This window comes from Hydractinia symbiolongicarpus, chromosome 14, assembly GCF_029227915.1.
Source record: "Hydractinia symbiolongicarpus strain clone_291-10 chromosome 14, HSymV2.1, whole genome shotgun sequence".
In the NCBI taxonomy this organism is placed as follows: Eukaryota; Metazoa; Cnidaria; class Hydrozoa; order Anthoathecata; family Hydractiniidae; genus Hydractinia; species Hydractinia symbiolongicarpus.
This window is the reverse complement of record NC_079888.1, coordinates 16839638-16858343: the sequence shown is the minus strand read 5'-3', so window position 1 is coordinate 16858343 and position 18706 is coordinate 16839638. Positions and strand designations below refer to the sequence as shown.

Below are 18706 nucleotides of genomic sequence, written 5' to 3'. Positions count from 1 at the left end.
TATTTAGATATTTACTCTAAATATTGTTTTGGCTTACTGCACTCGACTGTTAACATATTTATCATGTTAACGAATGATTACTAGATGTGCAAACATTTTCTTGGGTTAAATTGCTCCAATGCCTATCAAATATCAATAACCATGCCGCTGTGGCGCAATGGACTAGCACGTTGGACTTCTAATTCAAAGGTTGTGGGTTCGACTCCCATCAGCGGTGATTTTTGCTAGTTTCTTACCAATGCTATATAACAAATGTGCTGCGCAAACAAACCGAATTCAATGCGTTTAATCTAAAAAAAGTTCATTTAATTGGACGCCAAGATTAATAACGCCGAACAAAGTAGAATTTGATGGAATTTCCGTAGTCATTTAAGACATTCCATATGTTGATTCACTAAAAGATTTTTTTGCAGCAATTACTTTCTACTAACCACTCTCTCTGCACAAGAACACTTGATCAAAGAAAAAGCAAAGCCAAATAGGTCATCAATTAAATATTGAAAAAGCATTTAGACTTTTACTCAACATGTTGATTTGGCTTTCTGCACTCGACTGTTAACATATCCATCATGTTACCGAATGATTACTAGATGTGTAACCATTTTCTTGGGTTAAATCGCTGCAATGCCTATCATATTTATATAGCCGTGCCGCTGTGGCGCAATGGACTAGCGCGTTGGACTTCTAATTCAAAGGTTGTGGGTTCGACGCCCATCAGCAGTGATTTTTGCTAGTTTCTTACCAATGCTATTTAACAAAGGTGCTGCGCAAACAAACCGAATTCAATGTGTTTAATCAAAACCAAGTTCATTTAATGGGACGCCAAGATTAATAACGCCGAAGAAAATAGAATTTAATGGAATTTCCGTAGTCATTTAAGGCATTCCATATGCTGATTCACTAAAAGATTTTCTTGCAGCAATTACTTTCTACTAACCACTCTCTCTACACAAGAACACTTGATCAAAGAAAAAGCAAAGCCAAATAGGTCATCAATCTATTATTGACAAAACATTTAGATTTTTACTCTACATATTGTTTTGGCTTGCTGCACTCGACTGTTAACATATCCATCCTGTTAACGAATGATTACTAGGTGTGCAAACATTTTGTTGGGTTAAATTGCTCCAATGCCGATCAAATATCAGTAACCGTGCCGCTGTGGCGCAATGGACTAGCGCGTTGGACTTTTAATTCAGAGGTTCTGGGTTCGACTCCCATCAGCAGTGATTTATGCTAGATTTTTGCCCTTGCTATTGCACAGAGATGCTTAGCAAACAAACGTGTTCAATGCGTTAAATCCAAACCAATTTCATTTAATGGGAAGCCAAGAGTAATAACGCAGAACATAATAGAAATTAATGGAACATCCGTAGTCATGTAAGGCAATCGATATGCTGATTCACTAAAAGATTTTTTTGCAGCAATTACTTTCTACTAGCCACTCTCTCTGCACAAGAACACTTGATCAAAGAAAAAGCAAAGCCAAATAGGTCATCAATTAAATATTGAAAAAGCATTTAGACTTTTACTCAACATGTTGTTTTGGCTTTCTGCACTCGACTGTTAACATATCCATCATGTTAACGAATGATTACTAGATGTGCAAACATTTTCTTGGGTTAAATTGCTCCAATGCCTATCAAATATCAATAACCGTGCCGCTGTGGCGCAATGGACTAGCGCGTTGGACTTCTAATTCAAAGGTTGTGGGTTCTACTCCCATCAGCGGTGATTTTGGCTAGTTTCTTACCAATGCTATTTAACAAAGGTGCTGCGCAAACAAACCGAATTCAATGCGTTTAATCAAAAACAAGTTCATTTAATTGGACGCCAAGATTAATAACGCCGAACAAAGTAGAATTTAAGGGAATTTCGGTAGTCATTTAAGACATTCCATATGTTGATTCACTAAAAGATTTTTTTGCAGCAATTACTTTCTACTAACCACTCTCTCTGCACAAGAACACTTGATCAAAGAAAAAGCAAAGCCAAATAGGTCATCAATTAAATATTGAAAAAGCATTTAGACTTTTACTCAACACATTGTTTTGGCTTACTTCACTCGATTGTTAACATATCCATCATGTTACCGAATGGTTACTAGATGTGTAACCATTTTCTTGGGTTAAATCGCGGCAATGCCTATCATATTTATATAGCCGTGCCGCTGTGGCGCAATGGACTAGCGTGTTGGACTTCTAATTCAAAGGTTGTGGGTTCGACTCCCATCAGCGGTGATTTTTGCTAGTTTCTTACCAATGCTATTTAACAAAGGTGCTGCGCAAAAAAACCGAACTCAATGTGTTTAATTAAAACCAAGTTCATTTAATGGGACGCCTCGATTAATAACGCCGAACAAAGTAGAATTTAATGGAATTTCCGTAGTCATTTAAGACATTCCATATGCTGATTCACTAAAAGATTTTTTTGCAGCAATTACTTTCTACTAACCACTCTCTCTGCACAAGAACACTTGATCAAAGAAAAAGCAAAGCCAAATAGGTCATCAATTAAATATTGAAAAAGCATTTAGACTTTTACTCAACATGTTGTTTTGGCTTACTGCACTCGACTGTTAACATATCCATCATGTTACCGAATGATTACTAGATGTGTAACCATTTTCTTGGGTTAAATCGCTGCAATGCCTATCATATTTATATAGCCGTGCCGCTGTGGCGCAATGGACTAGCGCGTTGGACTTCTAATTCAAAGGTTGTGGGTTCGACGCCCATCAGCGGTGATTTTTGCTAGTTTCTTACCAATGCTATTTAATAAAGGTGCTGCTCAAACAAACCGAATTCAATGTGTTTAATCAAAACCAAGTTGATTTAATGGGACGCCAAGATTAATAACGCCGAACAAAATAGAATTTAATGGAATTTCCGTAGTCATTTAAGGCATTCCATATGCTGATTCACTAAAAGATTTTCCTGCAGCAATTACTTTCTACTAACCACTCTCTCTGCACAAGAACACTTGATCAAAGAAAAAGCAAAGCCAAATAGGTCATCAATCTATTATTGACAAAACATTTAGATTTTTACTCTACATATTGTTTTGGCTTGCTGCACTCGACTGTTAACATATCCATCCTGTTAACGAATGATTACTAGATGTGCAAACATTTTGTTGGGTTAAATTGCTCCAATGCCTATCAAATATCAGTAACCGTGCCGCTGTGGCGCAATGGACTAGCGCGTTGGACTTTTAATTCAAAGGTTCTAGGTTCGACTCCCATCAGCGGTGATTTATGCTAGATTTTTGCCCTTGCTATTTAACAAAGATGCTGCGCAAACAAACCGAATTCAATGTGTTTAATTAAAACCAAGTTCATTTAATGGGAAGCCAAGAGTAATAACGCAGAACATAATAGAAATTAATGGAACATCCGTAGTCATGTAAGACAATCGATATGCTGATTCACTAAAAGATTTTTTTGCAGCAATTACTTTCTACTAGCCACTCTCTCTGCACAAGAACACTTGATCAAAGAAAAAGCAAAGCCAAATAGGTCATCAATTAAATATTGAAAAAGCATTTAGACTTTTACTCAACACATTGTTTTGGCTTACTTCACTCGACTGTTAACATATCCATCATGTTACCGAATGGTTACTAGATGTGCAACCATTTTCCTGGGTTAAATCGCTGCAATGCCTATCATATTTATATAGCCGTGCCGCTGTGGCGCAATGGACTAGCGCGTTGGACTTCTAATTCAAAGGTTGTGGGTTCGACTCCCATCAGCGGTGATTCTTGCTAGTTTCTTACCAATGCTATTTAACAAAGGTGCTGCGCAAACAAACCCAATTCAATGTGTTTAATCAAAACCAAGTTCATTTAATGGGACGCCAAGATTAATAACGCCGAAGAAAATAGAATTTAATGGAATTTCCGTAGTCATTTAAGGCATTCCATATGCTGATTCACTAAAAGATTTTCTTGCAGCAATTACTTTCTACTAACCACTCTCTCTACACAAGAACACTTGATCAAAGAAAAAGCAAAGCCAAATAGGTCATCAATCTATTATTGACAAAACATTTAGATTTTTACTCTACATATTGTTTTGGCTTGCTGCACTCGACTGTTAACATATCCATCCTGTTAACGAATGATTACTAGGTGTGCAAACATTTTGTTGGGTTAAATTACTCCAATGCCTATCAAATATCAGTAACCGTGCCGCTGTGGCGCAATGGACTAGCGCGTTGGACTTTTAATTCAAAGGTTCTGGGTTCGACTCCCATCAGCGGTGATTTATGCTAGATTTTTGCCCTTGCTATTGCACAGAGATGCTTAGCAAACAAACGTGTTCAATGCGTTAAATCCAAACCAATTTCATTTAATGGGAAGCCAAGAGTAATAACGCAGAACATAATAGAAATTAATGGAACATCCGTAGTCATGTAAGGCAATCGATATGCTGATTCACTAAAAGATTTTTTTGCAGCAATTACTTTCTACTAGCCACTCTCTCTGCACAAGAACACTTGATCAAAGAAAAAGCAAAGCCAAATAGGTCATCAATTAAATATTGAAAAAGCATTTAGACTTTTACTCAACACATTGTTTTGGCTTACTTCACTCGATTGTTAACATATCAATCATGTTACCGAATGGTTACTAGATGTGTAACCATTTTCTTGGGTTAAATCGCGGCAATGCCTATCATATTTATATAGCCGTCCCGCTGTGGCGCAATGGACTAGCGTGTTGGACTTCTAATTCAAAGGTTGTGGGTTCGACTCCCATCAGCGGTGATTTTTGCTAGTTTCTTACCAATGCTATTTAACAAAGGTGCTGCGCAAAAAAACCGAATTCCATGTGTTTAATTAAAACCAAGTTCATTTAATGGGACGCCTCAATTAATAACGCCGAACAAAGTAGAATTTAATGGAATTTCCGTAGTCATTTAAGACATTCCATATGCTGATTCACTAAAAGATTTTTTTGCAGCAATTACTTTCTACTAACCACTCTCTCTGCACAAGAACACTTGATCAAAGAAAAAGCAAAGCCAAATAGGTCATCAATTAAATATTGAAAAAGCATTTAGACTTTTACTCAACATGTTGTTTTGGCTTTCTGCACTCGACTGTTAACATATCCATCATGTTAACGAATGATTACTAGATGTGCAAACATTTTCTTGGGTTAAATTGCTCCAATGCCTATCAAATATCAATAACCAAGCCGCTGTGGCGCAATGGACTAGCGCGTTGGACTTCTAATTCAAAGGTTGTGGGTTCGACTCCCATCAGCGGTGATTTTTGCTAGTTTCTCACCAATGCTATTTAACAAAGGTGCTGCGCAAACAAACCGAATTCAATGCGTTTAATCAAAAACAAGTTCATTTAATTGGACGCCAAGATTAATAACGCCGAACAAAGTAGAATTTAATGGAATTTCGGTAGTCATTTAAGACATTCCATATGTTGATTCACTAAAAGATTTTTTTGCAGCAATTACTTTCTACTAACCACTCTCTCTGCACAAGAACACTTGATCAAAGAAAAAGCAAAGCCAAATAGGTCATCAATTAAATATTGAAAAAGCATTTAGACTTTTACTCAACATGTTTTTTGGCTTTCTGCACTCGACTGTTAACATATCCATCATGTTACCGAATGATTACTAGATGTGTAACCATTTTCTTGGGTTAAATCGCTGCAATGCCTATCATATTTATATAGCCGTGCCGCTGTGGCGCAATGGACTAGCGCGTTGGACTTCTAATTCAAAGGTTGTGGGTTCGACGCTCATCAGCAGTGATTTTTGCTAGTTTCTTACCAATGCTATTTAACAAAGGTGCTGCGCAAACAAAGCGAATTCAATGTGTTTAATCAAAACCAAGTTCATTTAATGGGACGCCAAGATTAATAACGCCGAAGAAAATAGAATTTAATGGAATTTCCGTAGTCATTTAAGGCATTCCATATGCTGATTCACTAAAAGATTTTCTTGCAGCAATTACTTTCTACTAACCACTCTCTCTACACAAGAACACTTGATCAAAGAAAAAGCAAAGCCAAATAGGTCATCAATCTATTATTGACAAAACATTTAGATTTTTACTCTACATATTGTTTTGGCTTGCTGCACTCGACTGTTAACATATCCATCCTGTTAACGATTGATTACTAGGTGTGCAAACATTTTGTTGGGTTAAATCGCTGCAATGCCTATCATATTTATATAGCCGTGCCGCTGTGGCGCAATGGACTAGCGCGTTTGACTTCTAATTCAAAGGTTGTGGGTTCGACTCCCATCGGCGGTGATTTTTGCTAGATTTTTGCCCTTGCTATTTAACAAAGATGCTGCGCAAACAAACCGAATTCAATGTGTTTAATTAAAACCAAGTTCATTTAATGGGAAGCCAAGAGTAATAACGCAGAACATAATAGAAATTAATGGAACATCCGTAGTCATGTAAGACAATCGATATGCTGATTCACTAAAAGATTTTTTTGCAGCAATTACTTTCTACTAGCAACTCTCTCTGCACAAGAACACTTGATCAAAGAAAAAGCAAAGCCAAATAGGTCATCAATTAAATATTGAAAAAGCATTTAGACTTTTACTCAACACATTGTGTTGGCTTACTTCACTCGACTGTTAACATATCCATCATGTTACCGAATGGTTACTAGATGTGTAACCATTTTCTTGGGTTAAATCGCTGCAATGCCTATCATATTTATATAGCCGTGCCGCTGTGGCGCAATGGACTAGCGCGTTGGACTTCTAATTCAAAGGTTGTGGGTTCGACTCCCATCAGCGGTGATTCTTGCTAGTTTCTTACCAATGCTATTTAACAAAGGTGCTGCGCAAACAAACCCAATTCAATGTGTTTAATCAAAACCAAGTTCATTTAATGGGACGCCAAGATTAATAACGCCGAAGAAAATAGAATTTAATGGAATTTCCGTAGTCATTTAAGGCATTCCATATGCTGATTCACTAAAAGATTTTCTTGCAGCAATTACTTTCTACTAACCACTCTCTCTACACAAGAACACTTGATCAAAGAAAAAGCAAAGCCAAATAGGTCATCAATCTATTATTGACAAAACATTTAGATTTTTACTCTACATATTTTTTTGGCTTGCTGCACTCGACTGTTAACATATCCATCCTGTTAACGAATGATTACTAGGTGTGCAAACATTTTGTTGGGTTAAATCGCTGCAATGCCTATCATATTTATATAGCCGTGCCGCTGTGGCGCAATGGACTAGCGCGTTGGACTTTTAATTCAAAGGTTGTGGGTTCGACTCCCATCAGCGGTGATTTTTGCTAGTTTCTTACCAATGCTATTTAATAAAGGTGCTGCTCAAACAAACCGAATTCAATGTGTTTAATCAAAACCAAGTTCATTTAATGGGAGGCCAAGATTAATAACGCCGAACAAAATAGAATTTAATGGAATTTCCGTAGTCATTTAAGGCATTCCATATGCTGATTCACTAAAAGATTTTCCTGCAGCAATTACTTTCTACTAACCACTCTCTCTGCACAAGAACACTTGATCAAAGAAAAAGCAAAGCCAAATAGGTCATCAATCTATTATTGACAAAACATTTAGATTTTTACTCTACATATTGTTTTGGCTTGCTGCACTCGACTGTTAACATATCCATCCTGTTAACGAATGATTACTAGGTGTGCAAACATTTTGTTGGGTTAAATTGCTCCAATGCCTATCAAATATCAGTAACCGTGCCGCTGTGGCGCAATGGACTAGCGCGTTGGACTTTTAATTCAAAGGTTCTAGGTTCGACTCCCATCAGCGGTGATTTATGCTAGATTTTTGCCCTTGCTATTTAACAAAGATGCTGCGCAAACAAACCGAATTCAATGTGTTTAATTAAAACCAAGTTCATTTAATGGGAAGCCAAGAGTAATAACGCAGAACATAATAGAAATTAATGGAACATCCGTAGTCATGTAAGGCAATCGATATGCTGATTCACTAAAAGATTTTTTTGCAGCAATTACTTTCTACTAGCCACTCTCTCTGCACAAGAACACTTGATCAAAGAAAAAGCAAAGCCAAATAGGTCATCAATTAAATATTGAAAAAGCATTTAGACTTTTACTCAACATGTTGTTTTGGCTTTCTGCACTCGACTGTTAACATATCCATCATGTTAACGAATGATTACTAGATGTGCAAACATTTTCTTGGGTTAAATTGGTCCAATGCCTATCAAAAATCAATAACCGTGCCGCTGTGGCGCAATGGACTAGCGCGTTGGACTTCTAATTCAAAGGTTGTGGGTTCGACTCCCATCAGCGGTGATTTTTGCTAGTTTCTTACCAATGCTATTTAACAAAGGTGCTGCGCAAACAAACCGAATTCAATGCGTTTAATCAAAAACAAGTTCATTTAATTGGACGCCAAGATTAATAACGCCGAACAAAGTAGAATTTAATGGAATTTCGGTAGTCATTTAAGACATTCCATATGTTGATTCACTAAAAGATTTTTTTGCAGCAATTACTTTCTACTAACCACTCTCTCTGCACAAGAACACTTGATCAAAGAAAAAGCAAAGCCAAATAGGTCATCAATTAAATATTGAAAAAGCATTTAGACTTTTACTCAACATGTTGTTTTGGCTTTCTGCACTCGACTGTTAACATATCCATCATGTTACCGAATGATTACTAGATGTGTAACCATTTTCTTGGGTTAAATCGCTGCAATGCCTATCATATTTATATAGCCGTGCCGCTGTGGCGCAATGGACTAGCGCGTTGGACTTCTAATTCAAAGGTTGTGGGTTCGACGCTCATCAGCAGTGATTTTTGCTAGTTTCTTACCAATGCTATTTAACAAAGGTGCTGCGCAAACAAACCGAATTCAATGTGTTTAATCAAAACCAAGTTCATTTAATGGGACGCCAAGATTAATAACGCCGAAGAAAATAGAATTTAATGGAATTTCCGTAGTCATTTAAGGCATTCCATATGCTGATTCACTAAAAGATTTTCTTGCAGCAATTACTTTCTACTAACCACTCTCTCTACACAAGAACACTTGATCAAAGAAAAAGCAAAGCCAAATAGGTCATCAATCTATTATTGACAAAACATTTAGATTTTTACTCTACATATTGTTTTGGCTTGCTGCACTCGACTGTTAACATATCCATCCTGTTAACGAATGATTACTAGGTGTGCAAACATTTTGTTGGGTTAAATTACTCCAATGCCTATCAAATATCAGTAACCGTGCCGCTGTGGCGCAATGGACTAGCGCGTTGGACTTTTAATTCAAAGGTTCTGGGTTCGACTCCCATCAGCGGTGATTTATGCTAGATTTTTGCCCTTGCTATTGCACAGAGATGCTTAGCAAACAAACGTGTTCAATGCGTTAAATCCAAACCAATTTCATTTAATGGGAAGCCAAGAGTAATAACGCAGAACATAATAGAAATTAATGGAACATCCGTAGTCATGTAAGGCAATCGATATGCTGATTCACTAAAAGATTTTTTTGCAGCAATTACTTTCTACTAGCCACTCTCTCTGCACAAGAACACTTGATCAAAGAAAAAGCAAAGCCACATAGGTCATCAATTAAACATTGAAAAAGCATTTAGACTTTTACTCAACATGTTGTTTTGGCTTTCTGCACTCGACTGTTAACATATCCATCCTGTTAACGAATGATTACTAGGTGTGCAAACATTTTGTTGGGTTAAATCGCTGCAATGCCTATCATATTTATATAGCCGTGCCGCTGTGGCGCAATGGACTAGCGCGTTGGACTTTTAATTCAAAGGTTGTGGGTTCGACTCCCATCAGCGGTGATTTTTGCTAGTTTCTTACCAATGCTATTTAATAAAGGTGCTGCTCAAACAAACCGAATTCAATGTGTTTAATCAAAACCAAGTTCATTTAATGGGAGGCCAAGATTAATAACGCCGAACAAAATAGAATTTAATGGAATTTCCGTAGTCATTTAAGGCATTCCATATGCTGATTCACTAAAAGATTTTCCTGCAGCAATTACTTTCTACTAACCACTCTCTCTGCACAAGAACACTTGATCAAAGAAAAAGCAAAGCCAAATAGGTCATCAATCTATTATTGACAAAACATTTAGATTTTTACTCTACATATTGTTTTGGCTTGCTGCACTCGACTGTTAACATATCCATCCTGTTAACGAATGATTACTAGGTGTGCAAACATTTTGTTGGGTTAAATTGCTCCAATGCCTATCAAATATCAGTAACCGTGCCGCTGTGGCGCAATGGACTAGCGCGTTGGACTTTTAATTCAAAGGTTCTAGGTTCGACTCCCATCAGCGGTGATTTATGCTAGATTTTTGCCCTTGCTATTTAACAAAGATGCTGCGCAAACAAACCGAATTCAATGTGTTTAATTAAAACCAAGTTCATTTAATGGGAAGCCAAGAGTAATAACGCAGAACATAATAGAAATTAATGGAACATCCGTAGTCATGTAAGGAATCGATATGCTGATTCACTAAAAGATTTTTTTGCAGCAATTACTTTCTACTAGCCACTCTCTCTGCACAAGAACACTTGATCAAAGAAAAAGCAAAGCCAAATAGGTCATCAATTAAATATTGAAAAAGCATTTAGACTTTTACTCAACATGTTGTTTTGGCTTTCTGCACTCGACTGTTAACATATCCATCATGTTAACGAATGATTACTAGATGTGCAAACATTTTCTTGGGTTAAATTGGTCCAATGCCTATCAAAAATCAATAACCGTGCCGCTGTGGCGCAATGGACTAGCGCGTTGGACTTCTAATTCAAAGGTTGTGGGTTCGACTCCCATCAGCGGTGATTTTTGCTAGTTTCTTACCAATGCTATTTAACAAAGGTGCTGCGCAAACAAACCGAATTCAATGCGTTTAATCAAAAACAAGTTCATTTAATTGGACGCCAAGATTAATAACGCCGAACAAAGTAGAATTTAATGGAATTTCGGTAGTCATTTAAGACATTCCATATGTTGATTCACTAAAAGATTTTTTTGCAGCAATTACTTTCTACTAACCACTCTCTCTGCACAAGAACACTTGATCAAAGAAAAAGCAAAGCCAAATAGGTCATCAATTAAATATTGAAAAAGCATTTAGACTTTTACTCAACATGTTGTTTTGGCTTTCTGCACTCGACTGTTAACATATCCATCATGTTACCGAATGATTACTAGATGTGTAACCATTTTCTTGGGTTAAATCGCTGCAATGCCTATCATATTTATATAGCCGTGCCGCTGTGGCGCAATGGACTAGCGCGTTGGACTTCTAATTCAAAGGTTGTGGGTTCGACGCTCATCAGCAGTGATTTTTGCTAGTTTCTTACCAATGCTATTTAACAAAGGTGCTGCGCAAACAAACCGAATTCAATGTGTTTAATCAAAACCAAGTTCATTTAATGGGACGCCAAGATTAATAACGCCGAAGAAAATAGAATTTAATGGAATTTCCGTAGTCATTTAAGGCATTCCATATGCTGATTCACTAAAAGATTTTCTTGCAGCAATTACTTTCTACTAACCACTCTCTCTACACAAGAACACTTGATCAAAGAAAAAGCAAAGCCAAATAGGTCATCAATCTATTATTGACAAAACATTTAGATTTTTACTCTACATATTGTTTTGGCTTGCTGCACTCGACTGTTAACATATCCATCCTGTTAACGAATGATTACTAGGTGTGCAAACATTTTGTTGGGTTAAATTACTCCAATGCCTATCAAATATCAGTAACCGTGCCGCTGTGGCGCAATGGACTAGCGCGTTGGACTTTTAATTCAAAGGTTCTGGGTTCGACTCCCATCAGCGGTGATTTATGCTAGATTTTTGCCCTTGCTAATGCACAGAGATGCTTAGCAAACAAACGTGTTCAATGCGTTAAATCCAAACCAATTTCATTTAATGGGAAGCCAAGAGTAATAACGCAGAACATAATAGAAATTAATGGAACATCCGTAGTCATGTAAGGCAATCGATATGCTGATTCACTAAAAGATTTTTTTGCAGCAATTACTTTCTACTAGCCACTCTCTCTGCACAAGAACACTTGATCAAAGAAAAAGCAAAGCCAAATAGGTCATCAATTAAATATTGAAAAAGCATTTAGACTTTTACTCAACATGTTGTTTTGGCTTTCTGCACTCGACTGTTAACATATCCATCATGTTACCGAATGATTACTAGATGTGTAACCATTTTCTTGGGTTAAATCGCTGCAATGCCTATCATATTTATATAGCCGTGCCGCTGTGGCGCAATGGACTAGCGCGTTGGACTTCTAATTCAAAGGTTGTGGGTTCGACGCTCATCAGCAGTGATTTTTGCTAGTTTCTTACCAATGCTATTTAACAAAGGTGCTGCGCAAACAAAGCGAATTCAATGTGTTTAATCAAAACCAAGTTCATTTAATGGGACGCCAAGATTAATAACGCCGAAGAAAATAGAATTTAATGGAATTTCCGTAGTCATTTAAGGCATTCCATATGCTGATTCACTAAAAGATTTTCTTGCAGCAATTACTTTCTACTAACCACTCTCTCTACACAAGAACACTTGATCAAAGAAAAAGCAAAGCCAAATAGGTCATCAATCTATTATTGACAAAACATTTAGATTTTTACTCTACATATTGTTTTGGCTTGCTGCACTCGACTGTTAACATATCCATCCTGTTAACGATTGATTACTAGGTGTGCAAACATTTTGTTGGGTTAAATCGCTGCAATGCCTATCATATTTATATAGCCGTGCCGCTGTGGCGCAATGGACTAGCGCGTTTGACTTCTAATTCAAAGGTTGTGGGTTCGACTCCCATCGGCGGTGATTTTTGCTAGATTTTTGCCCTTGCTATTTAACAAAGATGCTGCGCAAACAAACCGAATTCAATGTGTTTAATTAAAACCAAGTTCATTTAATGGGAAGCCAAGAGTAATAACGCAGAACATAATAGAAATTAATGGAACATCCGTAGTCATGTAAGACAATCGATATGCTGATTCACTAAAAGATTTTTTTGCAGCAATTACTTTCTACTAGCAACTCTCTCTGCACAAGAACACTTGATCAAAGAAAAAGCAAAGCCAAATAGGTCATCAATTAAATATTGAAAAAGCATTTAGACTTTTACTCAACACATTGTGTTGGCTTACTTCACTCGACTGTTAACATATCCATCATGTTACCGAATGGTTACTAGATGTGTAACCATTTTCTTGGGTTAAATCGCTGCAATGCCTATCATATTTATATAGCCGTGCCGCTGTGGCGCAATGGACTAGCGCGTTGGACTTCTAATTCAAAGGTTGTGGGTTCGACTCCCATCAGCGGTGATTCTTGCTAGTTTCTTACCAATGCTATTTAACAAAGGTGCTGCGCAAACAAACCCAATTCAATGTGTTTAATCAAAACCAAGTTCATTTAATGGGACGCCAAGATTAATAACGCCGAAGAAAATAGAATTTAATGGAATTTCCGTAGTCATTTAAGGCATTCCATATGCTGATTCACTAAAAGATTTTCTTGCAGCAATTACTTTCTACTAACCACTCTCTCTACACAAGAACACTTGATCAAAGAAAAAGCAAAGCCAAATAGGTCATCAATCTATTATTGACAAAACATTTAGATTTTTACTCTACATATTTTTTTGGCTTGCTGCACTCGACTGTTAACATATCCATCCTGTTAACGAATGATTACTAGGTGTGCAAACATTTTGTTGGGTTAAATCGCTGCAATGCCTATCATATTTATATAGCCGTGCCGCTGTGGCGCAATGGACTAGCGCGTTGGACTTTTAATTCAAAGGTTGTGGGTTCGACTCCCATCAGCGGTGATTTTTGCTAGTTTCTTACCAATGCTATTTAATAAAGGTGCTGCTCAAACAAACCGAATTCAATGTGTTTAATCAAAACCAAGTTCATTTAATGGGAGGCCAAGATTAATAACGCCGAACAAAATAGAATTTAATGGAATTTCCGTAGTCATTTAAGGCATTCCATATGCTGATTCACTAAAAGATTTTCCTGCAGCAATTACTTTCTACTAACCACTCTCTCTGCACAAGAACACTTGATCAAAGAAAAAGCAAAGCCAAATAGGTCATCAATCTATTATTGACAAAACATTTAGATTTTTACTCTACATATTGTTTTGGCTTGCTGCACTCGACTGTTAACATATCCATCCTGTTAACGAATGATTACTAGGTGTGCAAACATTTTGTTGGGTTAAATTGCTCCAATGCCTATCAAATATCAGTAACCGTGCCGCTGTGGCGCAATGGACTAGCGCGTTGGACTTTTAATTCAAAGGTTCTAGGTTCGACTCCCATCAGCGGTGATTTATGCTAGATTTTTGCCCTTGCTATTTAACAAAGATGCTGCGCAAACAAACCGAATTCAATGTGTTTAATTAAAACCAAGTTCATTTAATGGGAAGCCAAGAGTAATAACGCAGAACATAATAGAAATTAATGGAACATCCGTAGTCATGTAAGGCAATCGATATGCTGATTCACTAAAAGATTTTTTTGCAGCAATTACTTTCTACTAGCCACTCTCTCTGCACAAGAACACTTGATCAAAGAAAAAGCAAAGCCAAATAGGTCATCAATTAAATATTGAAAAAGCATTTAGACTTTTACTCAACATGTTGTTTTGGCTTTCTGCACTCGACTGTTAACATATCCATCATGTTAACGAATGATTACTAGATGTGCAAACATTTTCTTGGGTTAAATTGGTCCAATGCCTATCAAAAATCAATAACCGTGCCGCTGTGGCGCAATGGACTAGCGCGTTGGACTTCTAATTCAAAGGTTGTGGGTTCGACTCCCATCAGCGGTGATTTTTGCTAGTTTCTTACCAATGCTATTTAACAAAGGTGCTGCGCAAACAAACCGAATTCAATGCGTTTAATCAAAAACAAGTTCATTTAATTGGACGCCAAGATTAATAACGCCGAACAAAGTAGAATTTAATGGAATTTCGGTAGTCATTTAAGACATTCCATATGTTGATTCACTAAAAGATTTTTTTGCAGCAATTACTTTCTACTAACCACTCTCTCTGCACAAGAACACTTGATCAAAGAAAAAGCAAAGCCAAATAGGTCATCAATTAAATATTGAAAAAGCATTTAGACTTTTACTCAACATGTTGTTTTGGCTTTCTGCACTCGACTGTTAACATATCCATCATGTTACCGAATGATTACTAGATGTGTAACCATTTTCTTGGGTTAAATCGCTGCAATGCCTATCATATTTATATAGCCGTGCCGCTGTGGCGCAATGGACTAGCGCGTTGGACTTCTAATTCAAAGGTTGTGGGTTCGACGCTCATCAGCAGTGATTTTTGCTAGTTTCTTACCAATGCTATTTAACAAAGGTGCTGCGCAAACAAACCGAATTCAATGTGTTTAATCAAAACCAAGTTCATTTAATGGGACGCCAAGATTAATAACGCCGAAGAAAATAGAATTTAATGGAATTTCCGTAGTCATTTAAGGCATTAAATATGCTGATTCACTAAAAGATTTTCTTGCAGCAATTACTTTCTACTAACCACTCTCTCTACACAAGAACACTTGATCAAAGAAAAAGCAAAGCCAAATAGGTCATCAATCTATTATTGACAAAACATTTAGATTTTTACTCTACATATTGTTTTGGCTTGCTGCACTCGACTGTTAACATATCCATCCTGTTAACGAATGATTACTAGGTGTGCAAACATTTTGTTGGGTTAAATTGCTCCAATGCCTATCAAATATCAGTAACCGTGCCGCTGTGGCGCAATGGACTAGCGCGTTGGACTTTTAATTCAAAGGTTCTGGGTTCGACTCCCATCAGCGGTGATTTATGCTAGATTTTTGCCCTTGCTATTGCACAGAGATGCTTAGCAAACAAACGTGTTCAATGCGTTAAATCCAAACCAATTTCATTTAATGGGAAGCCAAGAGTAATAACGCAGAACATAATAGAAATTAATGGAACATCCGTAGTCATGTAAGGCAATCGATATGCTGATTCACTAAAAGATTTTTTTGCAGCAATTACTTTCTACTAGCCACTCTCTCTGCACAAGAACACTTGATCAAAGAAAAAGCAAAGCCAAATAGGTCATCAATTAAATATTGAAAAAGCATTTTGACTTTTACTCAACACATTGTTTTGGCTTACTTCACTCGACTGTTAACATATCCATCATGTTACCGAATGGTTACTAGATGTATAACCATTTTCTTGGGTTAAATCGCTGCAATGCCTATCATATTTATATAGCCGTGCCGCTGTGGCGCAATGGACTAGCGTGTTGGACTTCTAATTCAAAGGTTGTGGGTTCGACTCCCATCAGCGGTGATTTTTGCTAGTTTCTTACCAATGCTATTTAACAAAGGTGCTGCGCAAAAAAACCGAATTCAATGTGTTTAATTAAAACCAAGTTCATTTAATGGGACGCCTCGATTAATAACGCCGAACAAAGTAGAATTTAATGGAATTTCCGTAGTCATTTAAGACATTCCATATGCTGATTCACTAAAAGATTTTTTTGCAGCAATTACTTTCTACTAACCACTCTCTCTGCACAAGAACACTTGATCAAAGAAAAAGCAAAGCCAAATAGGTCATCAATCTATTATTGACAAAACATTTAGATTTTTACTCTACATATTGTTTTGGCTTACTGCACTCGACTGTTAACATATCCATCATGTTAACGAATGATTACTAGATGTGCAAACATTTTGTTGGGTTAAATTGCTCCAAAGCCTATCAAATATCAGTAACCGTGCCGCTGTGGCGCAATGGACTAGCGCGTTGGACTTTTAATTCAAAGGTTCTAGGTTCGACTCCCATCAGCGGTGATTTATGCTAGATTTTTGCCCTTGCTATTTAACAAAGATGCTGCGCAAACAAACCGAATTCAATGTGTTTAATTAAAACCAAGTTCATTTAATGGGAAGCCAAGAGTAATAACGCAGAACATAATAAAAATTAATGGAACATCCGTAGTCATGTAAGACAATCGATATGCTGATTCACTAAAAGATTTTTTTGCAGCAATTACTTTCTACTAGCCACTCTCTCTGCACAAGAACACTTGATCAAAGAAAAAGCAAAGCCAAATAGGTCATCAATTAAATATTGAAAAAGCATTTAGACTTTTACTCAACACATTGTTTTGGCTTACTGCACTCGACTGTTAACATATCCATCATGTTAACGAATGATTACTAGATGTGCAAACATTTTGTTGGGTTAAATCGCTGCAATGCCTATCATATTTATATATCCGTGCCGCTGTGGCGCAATGGACTAGCGCGTTGGACTTCTAATTCAAAGGTTGTGGGTTCGACTCCATCAGCGGTGATTCTTGCTAGTTTCTTACCAATGCTATTTAACAAAGGTGCTGCGCAAACAAACCCAATTCAATGTGTTTAATCAAAACCAAGTTCATTTAATGGGACGCCAAGATTAACAACGCCGAACAAAATAGAATTTAATGGAATTTCCGTAGTCATTTAAGACATTCCATATGCTGATTCACTAAAAGATTTTTTTGCAGCAATTACTTTCTACTAACCACTCTCTCTGCACAAGAACACTTGATCAAAGAAAAAGCAAAGCCAAATAGGTGATCAATCTATTATTGACAAAACATTTAGATTTTTACTCTACATATTGTTTTGGCTTACTGCACTCGACTGTTAACATATCCATCATGTTAACGAATGATTACTAGATGTGCAAACATTTTGTTGGGTTAAATTGCTCCAAAGCCTATCAAATATCAGTAACCGTGCCGCTGTGGCGCAATGGACTAGCGCGTTGGACTTTTAATTCAAAGGTTCTAGGTTCGACTCCCATCAGCGGTGATTTATGCTAGATTTTTGCCCTTGCTATTTAACAAAGATGCTGCGCAAACAAACCGAATTCAATGTGTTTAATTAAAACCAAGTTCATTTAATGGGAAGCCAAGAGTAATAACGCAGAACATAATAAAAATTAATGGAACATCCGTAGTCATGTAAGACAATCGATATGCTGATTCACTAAAAGATTTTTTTGCAGCAATTACTTTCTACTAGCCACTCTCTCTGCACAAGAACACTTGATCAAAGAAAAAGCAAAGCCAAATAGGTCATCAATTAAATATTGAAAAAGCATTTAGACTTTTACTCAACACATTGTTTTGGCTTACTTCACTCGACTGTTAACATATCCATCATGTTACCGAATGGTTACTATATGTGTAACCATTTTCTTGGGTTAAATCGCTGCAATGCCTATCATATTTATATAGCCGTGCCGCTGTGGCGCAATGGACTAGCGCGTTGGACTTCTAATTCAAAGGTTGTGGGTTCGACTCCCATCAGCGGTGATTCTTGCTAGTTTCTTACCAATGCTATTTAACAAAGGTGCTGCGCAAACAAACCCAATTCAATGTGTTTAATCAAAACCAAGTTCATTTAATGGGACGCCAAGATTAACAACGCCGAACAAAATAGAATTTAATGGAATTTCCGTAGTCATTTAAGGCATTCCATATGCTGATTCACTAAAAGATTTTTTTGCAGCAATTACTTTCTACTAACCACTCTCTCTGCACAAAAACACTTGATCAAAGAAAAAGCAAAGCCAAATAGGTCATCAATCTATTCT

General features: G+C 37.0%; 18 non-coding genes across 18 annotated transcripts; all 18 read left to right on the top strand.

Moving 5' to 3' along the window:
- The first annotated feature begins 143 nt into the window (after positions 1–143).
- Positions 144–217, top strand: Trnar-ucu (transfer RNA arginine (anticodon UCU)). Its single transcript has one exon. It is a non-coding gene; the product is annotated as a tRNA-Arg (tRNA).
- A 432-nt stretch (positions 218–649) lies between these two features.
- Trnar-ucu (transfer RNA arginine (anticodon UCU)) lies at positions 650–723 on the top strand. Its single transcript has one exon. It is a non-coding gene; the product is annotated as a tRNA-Arg (tRNA).
- A 937-nt stretch (positions 724–1660) lies between these two features.
- Positions 1661–1734, top strand: Trnar-ucu (transfer RNA arginine (anticodon UCU)). The gene has a single exon. It is a non-coding gene; the product is annotated as a tRNA-Arg (tRNA).
- Positions 1735–2166: 432 nt separating this feature from the next.
- On the top strand, positions 2167–2240 carry Trnar-ucu (transfer RNA arginine (anticodon UCU)). The gene has a single exon. It is a non-coding gene; the product is annotated as a tRNA-Arg (tRNA).
- Positions 2241–2672: 432 nt separating this feature from the next.
- On the top strand, positions 2673–2746 carry Trnar-ucu (transfer RNA arginine (anticodon UCU)). Its single transcript has one exon. It is a non-coding gene; the product is annotated as a tRNA-Arg (tRNA).
- A 938-nt stretch (positions 2747–3684) lies between these two features.
- Positions 3685–3758, top strand: Trnar-ucu (transfer RNA arginine (anticodon UCU)). The gene has a single exon. It is a non-coding gene; the product is annotated as a tRNA-Arg (tRNA).
- Positions 3759–4695: 937 nt separating this feature from the next.
- On the top strand, positions 4696–4770 carry Trnar-ucu (transfer RNA arginine (anticodon UCU)). Its single transcript has one exon. It is a non-coding gene; the product is annotated as a tRNA-Arg (tRNA).
- Positions 4771–5201: 431 nt separating this feature from the next.
- Positions 5202–5275, top strand: Trnar-ucu (transfer RNA arginine (anticodon UCU)). The gene has a single exon. It is a non-coding gene; the product is annotated as a tRNA-Arg (tRNA).
- Positions 5276–6212: 937 nt separating this feature from the next.
- Positions 6213–6286, top strand: Trnar-ucu (transfer RNA arginine (anticodon UCU)). The gene has a single exon. It is a non-coding gene; the product is annotated as a tRNA-Arg (tRNA).
- Positions 6287–6718: 432 nt separating this feature from the next.
- Positions 6719–6792, top strand: Trnar-ucu (transfer RNA arginine (anticodon UCU)). Its single transcript has one exon. It is a non-coding gene; the product is annotated as a tRNA-Arg (tRNA).
- A 1444-nt stretch (positions 6793–8236) lies between these two features.
- On the top strand, positions 8237–8310 carry Trnar-ucu (transfer RNA arginine (anticodon UCU)). Its single transcript has one exon. It is a non-coding gene; the product is annotated as a tRNA-Arg (tRNA).
- Positions 8311–10764: 2454 nt separating this feature from the next.
- Trnar-ucu (transfer RNA arginine (anticodon UCU)) lies at positions 10765–10838 on the top strand. The gene has a single exon. It is a non-coding gene; the product is annotated as a tRNA-Arg (tRNA).
- A 1949-nt stretch (positions 10839–12787) lies between these two features.
- Trnar-ucu (transfer RNA arginine (anticodon UCU)) lies at positions 12788–12861 on the top strand. Its single transcript has one exon. It is a non-coding gene; the product is annotated as a tRNA-Arg (tRNA).
- A 432-nt stretch (positions 12862–13293) lies between these two features.
- On the top strand, positions 13294–13367 carry Trnar-ucu (transfer RNA arginine (anticodon UCU)). The gene has a single exon. It is a non-coding gene; the product is annotated as a tRNA-Arg (tRNA).
- Positions 13368–14811: 1444 nt separating this feature from the next.
- On the top strand, positions 14812–14885 carry Trnar-ucu (transfer RNA arginine (anticodon UCU)). The gene has a single exon. It is a non-coding gene; the product is annotated as a tRNA-Arg (tRNA).
- Positions 14886–16328: 1443 nt separating this feature from the next.
- Positions 16329–16402, top strand: Trnar-ucu (transfer RNA arginine (anticodon UCU)). Its single transcript has one exon. It is a non-coding gene; the product is annotated as a tRNA-Arg (tRNA).
- A 938-nt stretch (positions 16403–17340) lies between these two features.
- Trnar-ucu (transfer RNA arginine (anticodon UCU)) lies at positions 17341–17413 on the top strand. The gene has a single exon. It is a non-coding gene; the product is annotated as a tRNA-Arg (tRNA).
- Positions 17414–18351: 938 nt separating this feature from the next.
- Trnar-ucu (transfer RNA arginine (anticodon UCU)) lies at positions 18352–18425 on the top strand. The gene has a single exon. It is a non-coding gene; the product is annotated as a tRNA-Arg (tRNA).
- Positions 18426–18706: the final 281 nt, after the last annotated feature.